Here is a 19,597-nt window from a genome sequence, read left to right on the forward strand (position 1 = left end):
AACATAATGTTCTCCTAAACATATATTTTGTAACTACCAACATACTTTGTATGTCAAAATTAGTCATAAATATTAAGATTTTCTTCACTCTAACTAGAGAAATAGAGAAAATTTATTAAATTGCTAAGTACCTAAATATTTTCAAACAATCTGGAGACTAAAAATACCAGAGCACAATGAACTTACACTCAGTCTTACAAACAGATGATACACTAGTGATAATTAATAAAAGTAATCAACTTTTTATGGTAAATCTAAAGCTATGCTTTAGTTTTTGTTAACATCTCATCACAGAGTTTAGATATCTATATTTTGAAACAAAAGGCAAGTATGTCTCTATTGCAAGAGCCGCCTGAGCAAAAGTATAATCCTAGTTACACAGTTTCCATTGTTCCATTTTAACAACAAACATCTTTGACAATATTTTTTTATTTTTTAATGAAACGCTATGAGATACAATTTCATGGTTATGTTTCAGTCATACAATGGCCAAGTACCCATCCTTCCACCAGTGCCCATTCTCCACCACCAGTGTTCCCAGTATCTGTCCTGCCACCCCCATCTCATCAGCCACTTCTCCCTCACTCTACCCCCACCTCTGTGGCAAGCACATTCCTTTTCACTCTCTCTCCTTTTGGATGTTATGGTTTGCAATACAGGTAGTAAGTGACCTTATGGTCAGTCTATAGTCTACTTTCAGCACGTACCTCCCATTCCAATTGAGGCCTCCAAGCACCCTTTGCTTGGTGGTTCCTTCTCTATCTCATCTGCCTTTTCCTTCCAGCATGTGAGGCTGGCTTTGAAGCCGAGGAGGAATCCTCCTGGTGCTTATCTCTACTATCCTGGGTGTTAGTTCCCTATTATGTTGCTTTATATTCCACAAGTAAGTGCAGTCATTCTATGTCTCTCCCTCTCTTTCTGACTCATTTCACTTCACATGATACTCTCTATGTAGACCCACGTATATGCAAATTTCATGACTTCATATTTTCTAACAGCTGCATAGTATTACATTTTGTAGATATACCAAAGGTTTTTTTTAATCACTCATCTGTTTTCAAGTACTCAGGTTTTTTCCAGATTCTGGCTATTTTAAATACTGCTGCAATAAACATACAAGTGCAGATATCATTTCTACTGTACTTTTTTTCATCTCCAGAGTATATACCCAGATGTGGTATTGCTATGTCAAATGGGAGCTCAATTTCTAAGTTTTTGAGAAACATCCATACTGTTTAATAAAAGGGCTGAACCAGTCGGCCTTCCCACCAGCAGCGAGAGAGTCCCTTTTTCCCCACATCCAATGCCAACACCAGTTGCTTTTGTTCTTTTGGGTGTGTGTTGGTCTCTGTAGTGTGAGATGATAACTCATTGCTATTTTGATCTGCATCTCCCTGATGATTAGTGATGAAGAGCACTTTCTCATGTGTCTTTTGGTCATTCAGATTTCTTCTTCGAGAAATTTTCTGTTCATTTTGTTGCCCCATTTTCTGTTGGGGTTGGGAGTTTTCTTGCAGAGTTCAACCAATGACTTGTATATATTTGTTATTAACTCATTATCAGATGGGTATTAGGTAAATTTCCTTTCCCATTCTATAGACTGTCTTTGTATTCTGGTCACTGTTTCTTTTGTGGTACAGAGCTGCTTAGTTTAAGAAAGTCCCATTTGTTTCTTTCTGTGTCCACTTGCTTGGTCAGTGGCATTTCATCTTTGAAGATACCGTTAGCTTCAATGTCGTGGAAGGTTTTGCCGACCTCTTCTTCAATGTACGTTATGGATTCTGGTATGATGTTGGGGTCTTTAATTCATTTTGATCCGACTTTTGTGCATGGTGTTAGGTAGAGGTCTGAGCCCATTTTTTTTTTTTGCATACGGTGATCTAATTTTTCTAGCACCATTTGTTAAAAAGACTTTCCTTGCTCCACTTCACATTTTTTGCTCCCTTATCAAAGATTGGATGATCGTATGTTTGAGGGTGTGTGTAAGTATATTCAATTCTGTTCTATTGTTCTGTACCTCTGCTTTTATTCCAGTACCATGCTGTTTTAATTATTACTGCTTTGTAGTAGAGTTTGAGGCTGGTAAAGGTGATGCCTCCCATTTTCTTTTCCCCAAGAATTGTTTTAGCTATTCATGGGGGCTTATTGTTCCATATGAAGTTCAAGAGACTTTGATCAATTTCTTTGAAGAATTTCATGGGTATCCTTATAGGGATCACATTGAATCTGTACAATGCTTTGGGAGCATGGCCATTTCGACAATGTTAATTCTCCCAATCCATGATCAGGGGATATATTTCCATTTCCTCATGTCCTCTTTTATTTCTTGAATGAGCATTTTATAGTTTTCTTTGTACAGGTCCTTTACCTCCTTAGTTAAGTTGGTTCTGAGATACTTGATTTTCTGAGGCATGATTGTAAATGGGATTGCTTTTTCATGTAATTTTCTTCTCTTATTATTTGCATATTAGAAAGCCAGGAACTTTTGGGTATTGATTTAATAGTCTGTGACTTTACTGTACAAGTCTATTGTTTCTAGGAGCTTCTTGCTAAATGCTTTAGGGTTCTCTGAACATAATATCATATCATCTGCAAAGAGTGAAAGCTGGATTTCTTCTTTCCTATCTGGATGCCCTTAATATCTTTCTTTCCTAACTGAAAAGTACTTCTTGTACTATACTGATTAGAACTTGTGAGAGTGGACATCCTTGTCTTGTCCCTGATCTTAGAGGAAAACCTCTTAGTTTTTACCCATTGTGGATAATGCTTGCCATAGACTTGTGGTAGATGGCTCCTACCATGGTGATGAAACTTCTTTCAATACCCATTTTGGTGAGAGTTTTCATCATTAACGGGTGCTGGATCTTGTCAAGTACGGTATTCCTTCATGAATTCACATGTCATCCTTTGTGGGGTCTTGCTAATATTCACTATATCTTTCCAATTTTAGTATACATGCTGCCGAAGTGAGTACAATAAATGTTTTTTTATTTTACATTTTATATTGTTGCTTTAGAAGTCATGACATATTTTAACTAATATTCTCTTTATATTTGTGTGGTACATAACAAAAACTCTTTAACATATGAATTAGAGTAAGTATTAAATTAGTTATACTATTTCTTCTCCAATTTATGTAGGTCAAATATGTGCCAATAGGTCCAACACTTAGCACTTAAACTTTCATAATCTCATTCAATCCTCAGAACAACTGTGACAGGGAAGCAGATTTTACAGAGCCAAAAACAGAATAATCCAAATATTGGGTCTCTTTGTTGGGACAATCTGATCAAAATTTGAAGAGCCTGTGATATGAGTATCTTAAACCTGAAACAATGCTTTTACCTCACTTAGACTTTTATTTCCTATTGTCTTTTGTTTTACAACATGAAAAGCCCTTAGCACAGTGGATGAGGCATTTGTCTTGCATGTGGCCAACCCGGGTTCGATTCCTCCATCCCTCTGGGAGAGCCTAATGAGAGTATCCCGCCCACACAGCAGATCCTGGCAAGCTACCAGTGGCATATTCAATATGCCAAAAACAGAATAAACAAGTCTCACAATGGAGACATTACTGGCGTCCACTCGAGCAAATCGTTGAACAACAGAATGACACTGCTACATTGCTACAGTGCTTTAGAGCAACCAAAAATTCTGGGGGAGATATAAAATAAAAATGGAAAAATTACTGAATTGGCAATAGGTCAGGAAAATGTACAAGACCAATAATAAAGTAAAATCAGAATCTGGAGACGTGGCCACTGTGGCTGATGAGGAAAACTTGTGTTTACCTCCTGTAGCCACAGCAAATCAACAGCAAAACTTGAAATAATTTATACATGAAACTGGCCTGAAACCCCAGTGATTCAAAATTTTCACAGAAAGGTGGATAAAAAACAAACAGATCCAAACAGACTGTGACATAGAGATGGCATCAGCAAGAAATAAATTCCACGGAGGCGCCACAGTTACAAATCAGAGACTGATTTCTAAGGAAGGAACTTAGCCCTGGGAGCCACCAACTGGGTTTGTGCCAAAACCCTGATATCAGAATTATATTAATCTATAAAATATTACCCGGGGTCAACTTGTTGGCAGGTGCCAACTTGATGGCCTCTCTCAACTCTTCTAATAGCTGTGCTGCTGGACTCCATATTGGATCTCTCTCTCCCCAGTAACTGACCCAGAGACAAATACCTTTGGAGAGCTCTACCAAACTGAGCAAGAGTTAAGTTAGTTAGGGATTAAGAATTATCAGTTGGGCATTGGCTGGAATGCCAGAATATATGTTGTATTTTCTTTCTGAGAGATGTTACTGGTGCCTGATCAAACAATCGATGAGCAACAGGATAACAGTGACAGTGACAGTGATTTTATTTCTAGCACCTGGTTGATAGAACATTTTCAAAAGACATAGCAAGAATTAAATTAGTTAAGGACTGAAAGTTACCAAGAGTGCTGATACCTGGAAGACAAAAAGATTTCATTTCTGCCAGTCCATATCTGTCTGCTGGTAAGCAAGTCATCCCCTACAGAAAAGAGCACCCCACAGATTACTCAAAGCATGCTATACTCTGTGGCTAACCTCCCAGCCAGCAAGACTCTGTTACCAGTCATTCCCAGTACTGATAAGGCACTTTTACCAGTTGGACCTGAGGTCCCAGCCTGACTCTCAAGTTGTCCTAACACAGGATTCCTAGTGATCCTATAGTGACATAGTGACTCTTTTTTCCCTCTGGGCCACATACAGCAGATCTCAGGGTTTGCTCTTGGCTCTTCAAAAAGAGATCAATCCTGGAGGGCTCAGGAATCGTACTTGGCACCTATCCACCAAACCTGGGTAGCCACATACAAGACTAGCACACTCCCTGCAGTACCGTGGCTCCAGTCACATTTTGTGAATTCTGAATACTGACAACCTCCAAACCCTCATCACTTCCCAAGTTCTCTTGAACTCAGTACCATAGCAGAGATGAGTCATTCAAAACTTTTAATCTCCAGGGTCTGCAGTTTTGATGTTTCAGCTAGTACTGAGCACTCACAATCATTAACTCTTTTTTATTTTTTAATTTAATTTTATTATTTTTTTTAATTTTTTTATTGAGTCATCATGTGGAAAGTTACAAAGTTTTCAGGTTTAAGTCTCAGTTATACAATGCTCGAACACCCATCCCTTCACCAGTGCACATATTCCACCACCAAGAATCACAGTATAGCTCCACCCCGCACCCCCACACCCCGAGCCCCCCCACGCCCCTAGCCCCCCCACCCTTAGCCCTCTGCCTGTGTAACTAATAAATTTCACTTTGCTTTCACTTTGATTGCATTCAATATTTCAACAAAACTCACTATTATTGTTTGGAGAGTCTCTCCCCTAAAGTCGGACCTGCTGAAAAGGAAGCATTAAATAATTTGTTTTCCATTGCTGAGAATGAAGAGGTATGAGATCGAGTGACCACACTTAGCGGCCTCACGGTTTTGGGTTTCTGTATTTTAGTATTTTAGTAACTAAGTCCAGAGAGATATCTGCCAGAAGTTGCATCATTGCCAACTTGCACTTCTCAGTTACATTATATTCCACATATGAGTGCAATATTTCTATGTCTGTCTCTTTCTTTCTGACTCATTTCACTCAACATGATACTGACCATGTTGATCCATTTATATGCAAATTTCATGACTTCATGTTTTCTGACAGCTACATAGTATTCCATTGTGTAAACGTACCAGAGTTTCTTTAACCAGTCATCTGTTTTGGGGCACTCTGGCCTTTTCCAGATTCTGGCTATTGTAAACAGTACTGCAATGAACATAGAAATACAGATGCCATCTCTCCTATACCTTTTTGCCTCTCCGGGATATATTCCCAGGAATGGTATTGCTGGGTCAAATAGAAGCTCAATTTCCAATTTTTTGAGAATCCTTCATATTGTTTTCCAAAAGGGCCGAACCAGTTGGCATTCCCACAAGCAGTGAAGAAGAGTCCCTTTCTCCCCACATCCACACCAACACCGGTTGTTTTTGTTTTGGGGGATGTGGGCCAGTCTCTGTGGTGTGAGATGATATCTCATGGTTGTTTTGATCTGCATCTCCCTGATGATTAGTGATGTTGAACATTTTCTCTTGTGCCTCTGAGCCATTCGGATTTCTTCTTTGGGAAAGTTTCTGTTCATTTCATCACCCCATTTTTTGATCGGGTTGGCAGTTTTCTTCTTGTGGAGTTCAACTAGTAGTACATTGTATATCCTTGTTATCAAACCTTTATCGGATGGGTACTGCGTAAATATCCTTTCTCACTCTCTCCTCTTCTGTTCAATATAGTACTGGAAGTACTTGCAATAGCGATTAGACAAGAAAAAGATATTAAGGGCATTCAGGTAGGAAAGGAAAAAGTCAAGCTCTCACTATTCGCTGATGATATGATATTATACTTGGAAAACCATAAAACCTCTACCAAGAAACTCCTAGAAACAATAGACTCGTATAGTAAAGTTGCAGGCTATAAAATCAATACCCAAAGTCCATGGCTTTCTTATATGCAAATAGTGAGAGAGAAGAAAGCGACATGATAAAAGCTATCCCGTTCACAATTGTGCCTCAAAAAAGCAAATACCTTGGAATCAGCTTAACTAAGGAGGTAAAGGACTTGTATAATGAAAACTACAAAACGCTACTTCAGGAAATAAAAGAAGACACGAGGAAATGGAAAAATATCCCCTGCTCCTTGATTGGAAGAATTAATATTGTAAAATGGCAATTCTCCCCAAAGCATTGTACAAATTCAATGCGATCCCTATAGGGATACCCTTGTCATTCTTCAAAGAAATGGAGCAAGAGCTCCTGAAATTCATATGGTACAATAAGCCTCCACGAACAGCTAAAGCAATTCTTGGGAAAAAGAAAATGGGAAGAATCAAACTCCCCAACTTCCAACTCTACTACAAAGCGGTAGACATTAAAACAGCTTGGTACTGGAACAAAGGCAGAGTGGCAGACCAATGTAAAAGGGTTGAATACTCTGACACATCCCCCCAAATATATGACCATCTAATCTTTGATAAGGGAGCAAGAAAGGTGAAGTGGAGCAAGGAAAGCATGTTTAACAAATTGTGCTGGCAAAACTGGACAGCTACATGCAAAAAATGGGCTTAGACCTCCACCTATAACCATGTACAAAAGTCAGATCAAAATGGATTAAAGATCTCAACATCAGACTAGAATCCCTAAGGTACATTGAAGACAAGGTCAGCAAAACCCTCCACGACATTGAAGCCAAAGGTATCTTCAAAGCTGACACACCACTGGCCAAGCAAGTGAAAACAGAGATAAATAAATGGGACTATCTCAAACTAAGAAGCTTCTGCACCTCAAAAGAAACAGTGACCAAAATACAATCTACAGAATGGGAAAGGATATTTACACAGTACCCATCCGATAAAGGTTTGATAACAAGGATATGCAATACACTGGTTGAACTCCACAAGAAGAAAACTGCCAACGCCATCAAAAAATGGGGTGATGAAATGAACAGAAACTTTCCAAAAGAAGAAATCCAAATATCTGAGAGGCACATGAGAAAATGTTCAACATCACTAATCATCAGGGAGATGCAGATCAAAACAACCATGAGATATCATCTCACACCACAGAGACTGGCCCACATCCCCCAAAACAAAAACAACCGGTGTTGGCGTGGATGTGGGGAGAAAGGGACTCTTCTTCACTGCTTGTGGGAATGCCAACTGGTTCAGCCCTTTTGGAAAACAATATGAAGGATTCTCAAAAAGTTAGAAATTGAGCTTCTATTTGACCCAGCAATACCACTCCTGGGAATATATCCCAGAGAGGCAAAAAGGTATAGGAGAGATGACATCTGCATTTCTATGTTCATTGCCGCACTGTTTACAATAGCCAGAATATGGAAAAAAAAAACAGAGTGTCCAAAAACAGATGACTGGTTAAAGAAACTCTGGTATATCTATACAATGGAATACTATGTAGCTGTCAGAAAACATAAAGTCATGAAATTTGCATATAAGTGGATCATGGAAAGTATTATGCTGAGTGAAATGAGTCAGAAAGAAAGAGACAGACATAGAAAGATTGCACTCATATATGGAATATAAAGTACCTGAGAGGTACAAGCTTGGAATGGTGCAATTTCTGGCAGATATTTCTCTGGGGTTAGTTACTAAATTACTAAAATACAGAAATCCATACCAGTTTGGCTGCTAGTGTGGCCTCTAGACCTCATATGTCTTCATTTTCAGCAATGGAAAACAAATTATCAAATGCTTTCTTTTCAGCATGTTGACTTTAGGGGGAAGAAACTCCAAATCAATAATAGTGATTTTTTTGTTAAAATATTGAATGTAATCAAAGTAAAGTGAAAGTAAAGTGAAATTTACCAGTTACACATGCGAGGTGGGGGGCTGGGTAGTTGGGGAGGAAAGGGGAAGTATACTGTGATTCCTGGTGGTGGAATATGTGCACTGGTGAAGGGATGGGTGTTCAAGCATTGTATAACTGAGACTTAAACCTGAAAGCTTTGTAACTTTCTTTCCACATGGTGATTCAATAAAAGAATAAATTTTAAAAAATGTGCACTGGTGGAGGGATGGGTGTTTGATCATTGTATGACTGAAACCCAACTATGAAAGCTTTGTAACTGCATCTCATGGTAATTCAATTAAAAAATGCAATATCAAGGAAGTGAAAGAAAGGAAATTGCAATGAGATTTGAAAAAAGAGAGATCATTATGAAGTCATACATTGCTTATTTTCTCACAACTTCGTGAGTAAACAACTGCTTTCTCTTTTCAGTATGCAGGATGTTTCGGGGATGTCTACATCTATAAATAGTTCAGATCTTTCTCATCTTTTGTCTAGTTAATGTATGGATCATCTTATCAATCACTGTAGGCATCTACAGGAGAGGAAGTTAGAGTATCACTGAATCCATCTTGTTTGAAGGTACACAACAGAGTTTCCTACATGAAGAGAATCGTTAAAGATTTGCCACAGACCAGCCCTTATTTTCACAGCTAACCACAAACTATTTTAGGAATCTCAATCATATACTAAAATAATTTACTGATTATCTTCCTACAGAAATAATCAGGCCTTCAACTGGAAACAATACCCAGTGACTGCTTTCTTTTTAAAGGAACAAAAGTTAAATATGAAACATGAGATAATAAAAACTTTTTTATTTAGGAAAATAACTTTCTCTAATTTTAGAGAAATTCTCAAGAAGAAATGAGTAATTTTCAAATATCATAATAATCTAGAATTAAATTTTTCAGATTAGTAGGTTCTACTCCCAAATTGTGAACAATTCAACCTTCTGAATTTGGACAAATTATCTAAGCTTTACAAGTGTGTTTTGTCGTCTATTGTTTGAACTCTATAATTAGGATTAATTCAGTTGTAACAAAATAATTAAATTACTTTAATTACTTTCTAATTAAAATTTTTGAATATAATTGACTTGAGTTTTGGCATCCAAAATCTGCTATTCACAAAGCTCAGTCCTGTTTATATATTTTACTAGATTTGTAAAAAGTGAAAGGTTGATTTAATGTCAAAAGAAAGCAAATTTGATATCAAAACACACACACAAAATCTTTGACTCTATTTTGCCTTTGTACATAATATGAGTGAGAGATAAAAGTAAGTTAATTTCAAACATATACTCCAAGAGAGAAGAAATATATTGTACAGGTAAAAATAATTTTTGAGTACTTAGAGCTTGCTTTGTGCACTAATAAAAAGTCAGATGAAAAAAAACAATTTGATTAAATTATGTGTGCCTTTCCCTATGCCAATGGAGCTTAACTAGGCAAACAGAAGCAGTGAAGTAAATCAATGTTGGTTTATTAAAGATCAGAATTCAATATCTCAGTGGTTGAAGGGCTTATGCACCAGAGTGCTCACTGTTTAGCTTTTCTTTGCTAGGAAAGTAAACATGGCGATACCAAGGAGAAGCTTGTTCACAGAATGAGACTGACAAGCTAGCTTTCTCAAGGAGGTACTTATTTGTAACTCTGAGCAGACAATTTTGAAAACTTAATATAAATTTCAACCTAGTGTTTCACGTATTTAAAGCTCTTCAAAACTGGTTAATATGATTTAAAATATTTTTCTTTTAAAAATAATTTTTTTTCACCAGTGAGGGCAATTCCACCTTTCACTAAGATATGAAAGCTAAAATTCCTTCACCTGTTCTCATATGGCTCATCAAATATTTGGTGAAGAAATCAGAGATTAATTTCTCATTTGAATCTATCCTGCGATGAAGTCATAAATAATAGCAAATTTGTAACATCACATTAATCTCCATAGCAACTGGCTTGCTGCACAAACAGAGGATTATGACTTCACAGGAAAGTCAAACAGGGAGAGAGAAGGTTGCAAAGAGGAAAGATCATTTCCAAACTCACAGAAACATGTCAGCTGTACTGGAAATGCAGGCGAAGCCTAGCAAAGCAAATTACTTTTTTATAGAAATGTGTTGGGTTCTTTGATCTCAAGTTGTTTCACAATAAAAATCTTTCTCCAAATTGCACGGTGCATATAACATGACACAGTTATAATACATAGCCAATATAAGGCAAGTAGTCTGTGAGCTGAAGGTTTATGGTGGAAGTGACAGTATCGGGAAGTCAGCATCCCAAGCACAGATATGTAAGGCTGAAGAAAAATACAACACAGAATTGACACTGATGTGTTTAATATCCAGGAATCCACACATAAAAGAATCATCCTTCCCATCCTTTCTTTCCCATATTGCTTTCAAAAAGAATCTGTAAAATTATATATTCCCTTTTGGATTCGCTTTCATCTTGAATAAGTTGTTATAACCCCTCTATATTTGCATATAATCCATGGGGAGTATTTATAGGCCAATTACTGAAAAAGATTTTTCCAGCTGATATTCTTTCCTATGATCTCCTTTTCTTTATAAGAGGAAGATACTGCTCAAAACAAACCTGGAATATTTTTACAGAATTTTATACTCAGGCATATGTGCCAAAGTACCTTCTCCTTCTGAGATTAAAAAATATATGTTAATAAACCACTTCTCAAAAAACGAGGCCAATGAAGTGCATTTCTTTTCTGTTGTTATGTTTTGTCATTTTTACATTATTTTGCTTTATTGTTTTCCAAGTAAAGTTGGAACATCTTCCAAGTAAACTTGGAACAAACAACAAGAAGAACAAACTAAATTTAACCATCAGTGGTATTCAGGAAAAAGAAGAGATAAAATAATTTAACTGCACTCAAACCCCAAAAACAACTCCCACAGATCTACTATTCAAATTGAAGGTGGTTCTGAGTGAAATATTCTGAGCAACACAGCATACCAGAAAAGTCAAGACTTTCCTGTAGGTCAGTACCTTTTAGACTGTTTTACTGAATTCCCATGGACTTCTAACTAAAGCTAAAAATGACATATAATTTGCAATTAAGGTTCATTCAGTGAAAGGATAATTAAGTATAATTCATTGTGAGTTGTCAAGGTTGGGCCTCATTATTCACTGCTGGTTCAATGAAATAACTGAGGTGAGAATATTATCTAAGAAAATTCTCAAAAAACTTTGCACCAGGTTGAAGAGCATAAACCATTTCATCGGTTGAAGTAAGATGGAATTCCATGTTTCAGAATATCTTATAATTAGTTGGACATTTGCTAAAAATGCCAGAATATATATTGTATTTTCTTTCTAGCATCTGGTTGATATTTTGTTTTCAAAAGTCATGTATGTGTCAAATCCTTTTTTTTCCATCTTCTTGCCAACCCACAAAATGTACCCAAGTGGACAATAAAGTGCCAATTCATAACATTCTTTGAATCAACATCAAAGTAGAACTATGAATTTTGGAATGTGTGGTGTTTAAAAATATCAAAACAAGTGTGGTTAAACTTCTTTCTGGACCCCCCTTAGATAACTTCTGAAATGTCACTTCAGAAGAAAAAGCTCTTTCTGACACTTCTCATCTGCTTATAAGTAAAGGCAAAGAGAGATCCAGTTATCAGAGTCTAACTTCTTTTTTTTTAACTCCTCATTGAGTTTTCTTATCCTTATTAATGTGGATTAAAATAATTAAGTACTGGGGCTGGAGCAATAGCTCAGCGGGGAGGACGTTAGCCTTGCACGTGGCCAATATGGGTTGGATTCCTAGCATCCCATATAGTCCCCCGAGCACTGCCAGGAGTGATTCCTGAGTGCAGAGCCAGGAATAACCCATGTGCATCGTTGGGTGTGACCTAAAAAGCAAAATGAATAAATAAAAAATAAAATAAAATAATTAAGTAGGAAAGACTTCTAATTAGGATCTATAAGGATCTAGACTAGAAATCTATTTATTGATAGAAGTAATTATTCTGAATGTACAGTTTCAAGAACTTCTTGATAATAAAAAGGTAATAAAAGGTAAATCATGCTAAGTAGCCTTTGTGCCGCCACGTGAGATCGACCCCGGAGGCAACTGAACCACTTTGGACACGAGCGGAGCCCCCAAAATGCCTCCAAACTGTGTGCTGGGAGCTACTGGCCCAGGCGCGGCCAGCGGGGTATGGTCCTTTCTCTCTCAACTCTTTCTTTTTGAACGCAGCGAGGCAACAGCCGGTTTTTAGACTATGCAGGAAGCCCAGGAGAGCCGATGGGGCGGGACTTCCGGATCTGCCCTGTGCCAATAATATTTAAGCACAGAGCCATGTGGGGATGCTCCTTTGTGCTGCCACGTGAGATCGACCCCGGAGGCAACTGAACCGCCAGCGAGTGATGCAATTACCAAAAGAATTTTCCCTGGACTTTATATTGAAATCCAAAACCGCACGGCTGCGATAGCAGCCGCGCAACCTAATATCTCTTGATTGTCAGCAACGTGTAAATGTTCCTTTTTGGCAGGGCTTACCGTGGGGGGAAACTCCAAACAATAGTACTGAGTTTTTTGTTGAAGGGTAAAAGATTGTAGCGATAGAATTTTAGGCAGAATTTTCCCTGGACTTTATATAGAAACCCAAAACCGCGCGGCCGCGGCAGCCTAATGTCATCTAATCATCAGCAATATGAAATGGTTCCTTTGTAATGGGTTGGACTTTGGGGGGACCATAATAGGGTTAAAGTTTGTAGCGATGTGTAATTTCTGGCTGTACTTTCCCTAGACTTTATACAGAAATTCAAAGCCGCGAGGCCACTGCCATGGCCGCTCAACCTAATGTCATTTAATCATAACCAATATGAAATGGTTCCTTCTTAACTGGTCGGACTTTGGTGGGAAATTCTAACAAGAATAGTAAGTCTTTTGCTGAAATATTGAAGGCAATCAAAGTGGTAGCCATCTCTATAGACTGAACTAAGCCATATCACCACGCTGGCTGAGAAGAAATATCCTTCTCTCTCGGGAAGAAACGCAGTGTGGCGTTAACCATAGTATGATGTCCATTATGCTGACACGGACCTGGTGGTGTGGGAATGGAATACAAGGGAATAAATTATTATGTACTTGGAACAGCGGGATGCTGGTGGAACCTCGAGCTAGGGCCGATACCAGCATATTACTTTTGGTTCCAGAAACTGCTGGCAGACATTCTTCCAGACTATCAACTAAGCCAGAGCCCCACGCCGGCTGATGACGGGAAATAACCATCTTTTTCGGTTTTTTTTTCCCCTTTGTCAGGCAGTGTGGTGATTACTAAACAGGCGTGAACTCGGTGGCGCGGGACGAGGCGGGGGGGAAAAAATAGAAAAGCTATGTAACAAACAGCGGGACTTAATATCTCTACATTCTCTGCAATGGAGAGCTATCAAATGCTTCCTTGACAGTAGGACTGTCTTTTCTTTTTTGGGGGGAAACCCTAGCAACAATAGTGAGTTATGTGTTGAAACGTGGAGTGTAACCAAGATAAAGGATAAAGCGTAAACGAAGTGAAATTTATCACTTTCAAGGGCGGGACTGGGGAGGCGGGAGGGGGCGGGAGGTATAATGGGGTGGTTGGTGATGGAATATGGGCACTGGTAAAGGGAAGGGTGTTTGAGTATTGTATAACTGACATAATCCTGAGAGAACTATGTAACCCTCCACATGGTGATTCAATAAAATTTATAAAAAAAAATCATGCTAAGTAAACTCCCTTTTTGTAAATATCTAATATGATACAATTCTGCATAATTGACACTAATATTAGTAGAAGTAATTGTATCAAAATAATTACAACAGCTGAATTTCTTTTAATGCTTTTCTACTTTTCTAATTTTATTTTTGATGCCAAAGATCAAATCCCTACAAGCAAAGCACATATTCTATCTCTGAAAAATATTCCTTAAATATCTCTCATTATGTCATAAAAGAGGTTTCAACATTCTCACACCTGCAGATAGGTGAAGATAGAAAATATTTTGTGCATCACTAAGGCATCAGTGAAAAATAGTTATCATATTACTTTTTTTTATATGTCAACATCCACAAGAATCTAGGTTTGCCATGTATAGAAATCAGAAATAACTTTTTCACAATCAGAGGGAAATTTTTGCAGATTGGCATTTACACCAGAAGTTGGAAATTACGGTCTGATCTTTTTAAATGAAACATTTGATGTAATCCTTGCCCAACATTTAAAAGTTGGCATGGTGGCTGTGGTGGAAGTGAGAGAGAGGGGAAGGGTTCAGATAAATTAGTAAGTTTTGCCTGCTGAAAAGTTCTTCAGTCAAAACAAATAATGTGATATCTGGGAGTGGAAGATAGTAGGAAATAAGAAAGAATTCCCCAGCCAGGCAACTTCCTCCTTGCCCTCTCATTTATGCTCAGACAGGAAATCAGCAGGAATATCACCCACATGCACGTGGCTTTGGACAGAGACCTAGGAATGCCGAGGGGACATAAAGTCTCTGGGTACTGCCCCAGAGAAGCCTACTGACAGGTCATAGAACAGCAAGTGCAGGATAAGGGACATAGGTAGCAAGGGCCCAAGTGCAGATTCCAAATTTGGAACGCATTAATTGGACAGAGAATGGTGTAGGGACAGAACTTGGAGGTGGACATATGGCAAAGTACCGGGTGTTGTAGTCTGAACTGAGCACCGAGGGCAGGACTAGTGAAATTGTACAGAGGTAGAAAGAGGGATATGAGCACTAGGGAGAGATCCGGATCCATCAATAAATAGTAAACTAATCTCTTAAGATTCTGAGTTTTGTGCGCAAATCTTTCCTCCAATACTCAAGAGCCCAGTGCTCTGAAATAAATCCATGTTGGGAAACAGTTTTTCCCCAACATTCCCAGACACGTTGCACATCAGGACCAGGCAGACTCGGGGCAAAGGATGATGGCCGCTCGGAGAAACCACTCTGTAAAACAGGTAATGGCCAAATACTTTATTGCCAAGTACACACATATTTTATAGAGGGTCTCGGCTAAGAGGATGGTCCAATCACATAAAGTTTAGCATTACTGACCTATCACCTTTCCAACTCTGCTTTGCCCTGCCCCAAACCAGTTAAGGGCTAGATGCTGGAGTTAGGTGATAATTCTTGGGGGTGTTGGGTGAGTTTCAAGGTACTTGGTACTTGTGAAATGCACACAGACACTCCCTCCGGGGACAGGGAGAGGTCTTATCTGCTATGCAGGGAGAGATCTATCTGTTCTGCCACCTCTTGCCATGGCCCTTCCATAAATCCACTTCCATGTTAGCATCTTCAGTTCTATTTCACAGCCAAAAAAATTTATGCTCAGTAGAATGAAATGATCTCAAAAATGAATAAGTGATAAAATTATGACTATTAACCAGTCATCATTCACACTTTTATTTACTTTTCAATGACTTCTGCTCACAGGATATCTGTAAACAGTGTAACAAAAAGTAATTCTTTTAAAGTAAATCCCTTTCTGTAAATACCTAGTACAATTAATTCTACATAGTACTATTATTAGTCACTGTCACTGTCATCCCATTGTTCATCAATTTGCTCGAGCAGGTGCCAGTAACATCTTCATTTGTTCCTGTCAAGTACTAGTGTAGCCCAATGGCATCTGCTCACTCCAGGAACACAAAGAGCACATTGTTGTTACTGTTTTTGGCATATCAAATACCTCATGGGTAGCTTGACTGGCTCTGCCATGTGGGAAAAAAATAATAATAATTAAAAAAAAGAAAGAAAGAAAATAAAGAGGTCACACAGCCATGAATGCAGCTGTGCACTCCAGGAAAATTTGTGTCATTCTCTTCTGGGAACTTTGTTTTATGGTCTCTGGATCGTTGGCCGTTGATGGGATTATATGGCGCCTGGGGCAGTTTGTTGGTGTGGCTACCAAGCTACAGAAAAACTGGGGATCTGGGTGGAGGAGGCCCAGTCCTGATCCAAGCAGGCTTGGAGATCTTGGCCACAGGTCCCACATACCTGGGTTCCTCTGTCGGTTCCTTCATAGGTGAGGCTCCTCTGAGCATGTGGAGAGTAGCTTTGAGCATGGCTGTGGCTGGGTTCTGGAGGTTTTTGGCTGCTGGGGCTCTGCTTAGGGTGGGGAGGGAAACTCAACCTGCTCCCCTCTGAGGGGGCCCTGGTGAAGTAGAAATAATGACACCCAAATAACTCTAGCAACTGAATTTCAGACAAATTTGAAAAAAGATTCTGCTAGATGGAATCTAGAATGTTCAAATTCAAAATTTAAAATAGTTATAGATTTATATGTTATAGGTAAATATAACTTAAATATATATATAGCATGTGCTCTAAATATACCATGATATGTTTTTGTAACATGCCATATATGTAAACACAAATATTATAACAACTGTATATAATGTAGTAGAAATATACATAAATTCACATGTATATGTGGATATATATAGACACACACACATCACACATCCACCTTTCAGTCAATTAATAATTTTCACCTCAAGGAAAAAGAAAGACACCTGTTTCCTTTCCTAAATCCCATCTTTCCTATCTCTTATGTTTCATATCAGGTTCCTATCTATGAATTATTCTCTTATTCCAATAAATTTGCATGAAAATAGAGAAATAATTAAGAAGGCTAGTTTAAAATCCTTTAGCTCTCCATTCTCTCAAAATTAAAAATTTTGGAGAGGCCTTGAGATGTTTAACTCCTCAATTGCTCTTTATATAGGACCCAAGAGATCAATATTTCAAACTTGAGAAAAGTTTTAAGATCTATGTTACAATTTCAAACATTTCTATTTTATGGGGAAAAAAAGTTCTGTTCTTTAAAATGATAAAACACCTCTAACAGATTTTTAAACTACTTTGATCATTCAAATCATGCATCTAAATACATTTAAATTCAAAATTCTCGGTTGAATCATACAAAGGGTAAGGAACTTGCCAAGTATTATCTAGGACTAAGCTTAACAAAAGATGTGGGAGATATATTCCATGATAACTTTAAATCACTCAAGAAAGAGATAGAAGAAGACTTTAGGAAATGGAAAAATATTCCGTGATCACGGATTGAAAGAATCAGTGTTGTTAGAATAAGTGCCCTACCTAAGCTATACTACAGATATATTACAATTCTTTTTTTTCAAATTTATTTATTTTTTAACTAGTAAATCACCATGAGGGTACAGTTACAGATTTATATATTTTTGTGCTCATGTTTCCCTCATACTAAGTTCGAGAACCCATCCTTACACCAGTGCCCATTCTCCACCACAAATAAACCCAGCATCCCTCCCACCCCTCCCAATCCCATCTCCCCCCCACCCCACCCTGCCACTGTTGCAGGGTATTCCCTTTTGTTTTTTCTCTCTAATTTGGTGTTGTGGTTTGCAATAAAGGTATTGAGTGGCCATTGTGTTCAGTCTCTAGTCTACATTCAGCACTCATCACCCTTCTCCTGCTTGGCCTCCAACCACATTTTACTTGGTGTTCCTTTCTCTATCTGAGTTGCCCTCTCCCCAGCATGTGAGGCCAGCTTCCAAGCCATGGAGTCAATCTTCTGGTGCTTATTTCTACTATTCTTGGGTGATAGTCTCCTACTCTGTTATTCTATATTCCACAGATGAGTGCAATCTTTCTATGTCTATCTCTCTCTTTCTGACTCATTTCACTTAGCATGATACTTTCCATGCTGATCCACTTATATGCAAAGTTCATGATCTCATTTTTTTCTAACAGCTGCATAGTATTCCATTGTATAGATGTACCAAAGTTTCTTCAACCAGTCATCTGTTCTAGGGCACTTGGGTTTTTTCCATATTCTGGCTATTGTAAATAGTGCTGCGATGAACATATAAGCAGATATCATTTTGGCTATACTTTATATACTTTATATTGTAAATAGTGCTGCGATGAACATATAAGCAGATATCATTTTGACTATACTTTTTTTTTTGCTTTTTGGGTCACACCCGGCGATGCACAGGGGTCATTCCTGGCTCATGCACTCAGAAATTACCCCTGGTGGTGCTCAGGGGACCATATGGGATGCTGGGATTCAAACCCGGGTTGGTCGCGTGCAAGGCAAACGCCCTACCCGCTGTGCTATCACTCCAGCCCCATTGACTATACTTTTTTTGTTTCTCTGTGATATATTCCCAGCAGTGGTATTGCTGGGTCAAATGGGAGCTCAATTTTTAATTTTTTGAGAATTGTCTATATTGTTTTCCAAAAGGGCTGAACCAGTCGGCATTCCCACCAGCAGTGTAGAAGGGTTCCTTTCTCCCCACATCCTCTCCAACAGTGGTTGCTTTTGTTCTTTTGGATGTGTGCCAGTCTCTGCGGTTTGAGTGGGTATCTCATGGTTGTTTTGATATGCATCTCCCTGATGATTAGTGATGTAGAGCACTTTTTCATGTGCCTTTTGGCCATTCTTATCAGATATATTACAATTCTCATTCAAATTCAGACAACATTCTTTCAGGATCTAGAAAAGTCAATAATAAATTATTTTATGAAATCATGAAAGAACTTAAATACTGAAGACATTAGAAAAATAAGAAATTAGGGGTTATTTTATTACCTAATTTGTAACTGTATTATATTATAAAGCTACAGTGATTGTAACTGCATTGTATAAGGATAGGCTCTCTGGCCAATGGATCAAATAATTTTTGCTAAGGGAACTGAGAACATGGAATGGGATAAAGATAGCCTCTTCAGCAAACATGCTGGGGAAACAGGACAACACATGTAGGAAATTAAAGCTGGATCCATATCTTAAACCTCACACAAAAGTCAATTCAAAGTAAATCAAAGATTTTGAGATCTAAACAGAAACTAAAAGTAGATTGAGGAAAATATATGTAGAGCACTTCAAGATTTGGATTTCAAAGGTATCTTCAATAATCTGATGTAACTTTCAAAGGCAACAAAATTAAAAATAAACATATGGGACTATATAAAATTAATGAAATTTAAGCTGGGGACCTTGGTGGAGAGATATGTGCACTGATGAAGGGATAGGTGTTGGAACATTGTATGACTGAAACCCAATCAAGAATAACTTTGTGGGGCTGGAGTAATAGCACAGATGGTAGGGCATTTGCCTTGCATGTGGCTGACTCAGGTTCGATTCCCAACATTCCATATGGTCCCCTGAGCACCGCCAGGAGTAATTCCTGACTGCAGAGCCA

At 38.2% G+C, this 19,597-nt stretch overlaps 1 non-coding gene across 1 annotated transcript; it reads right to left on the reverse strand.

Moving 5' to 3' along the window:
- Positions 1–2,869: 2,869 nt before the first annotated feature.
- LOC129401455 (U6 spliceosomal RNA) lies at positions 2,870–2,974 on the reverse strand. Its single transcript, XR_008628357.1, has one exon. It is a non-coding gene; the product is annotated as a U6 spliceosomal RNA (small nuclear RNA).
- Positions 2,975–19,597: the final 16,623 nt, after the last annotated feature.

The sequence above is a fragment of the Sorex araneus genome, chromosome 1, assembly GCF_027595985.1.
Source record: "Sorex araneus isolate mSorAra2 chromosome 1, mSorAra2.pri, whole genome shotgun sequence".
NCBI lineage: Eukaryota > Metazoa > Chordata > Mammalia > Eulipotyphla > Soricidae > Sorex > Sorex araneus.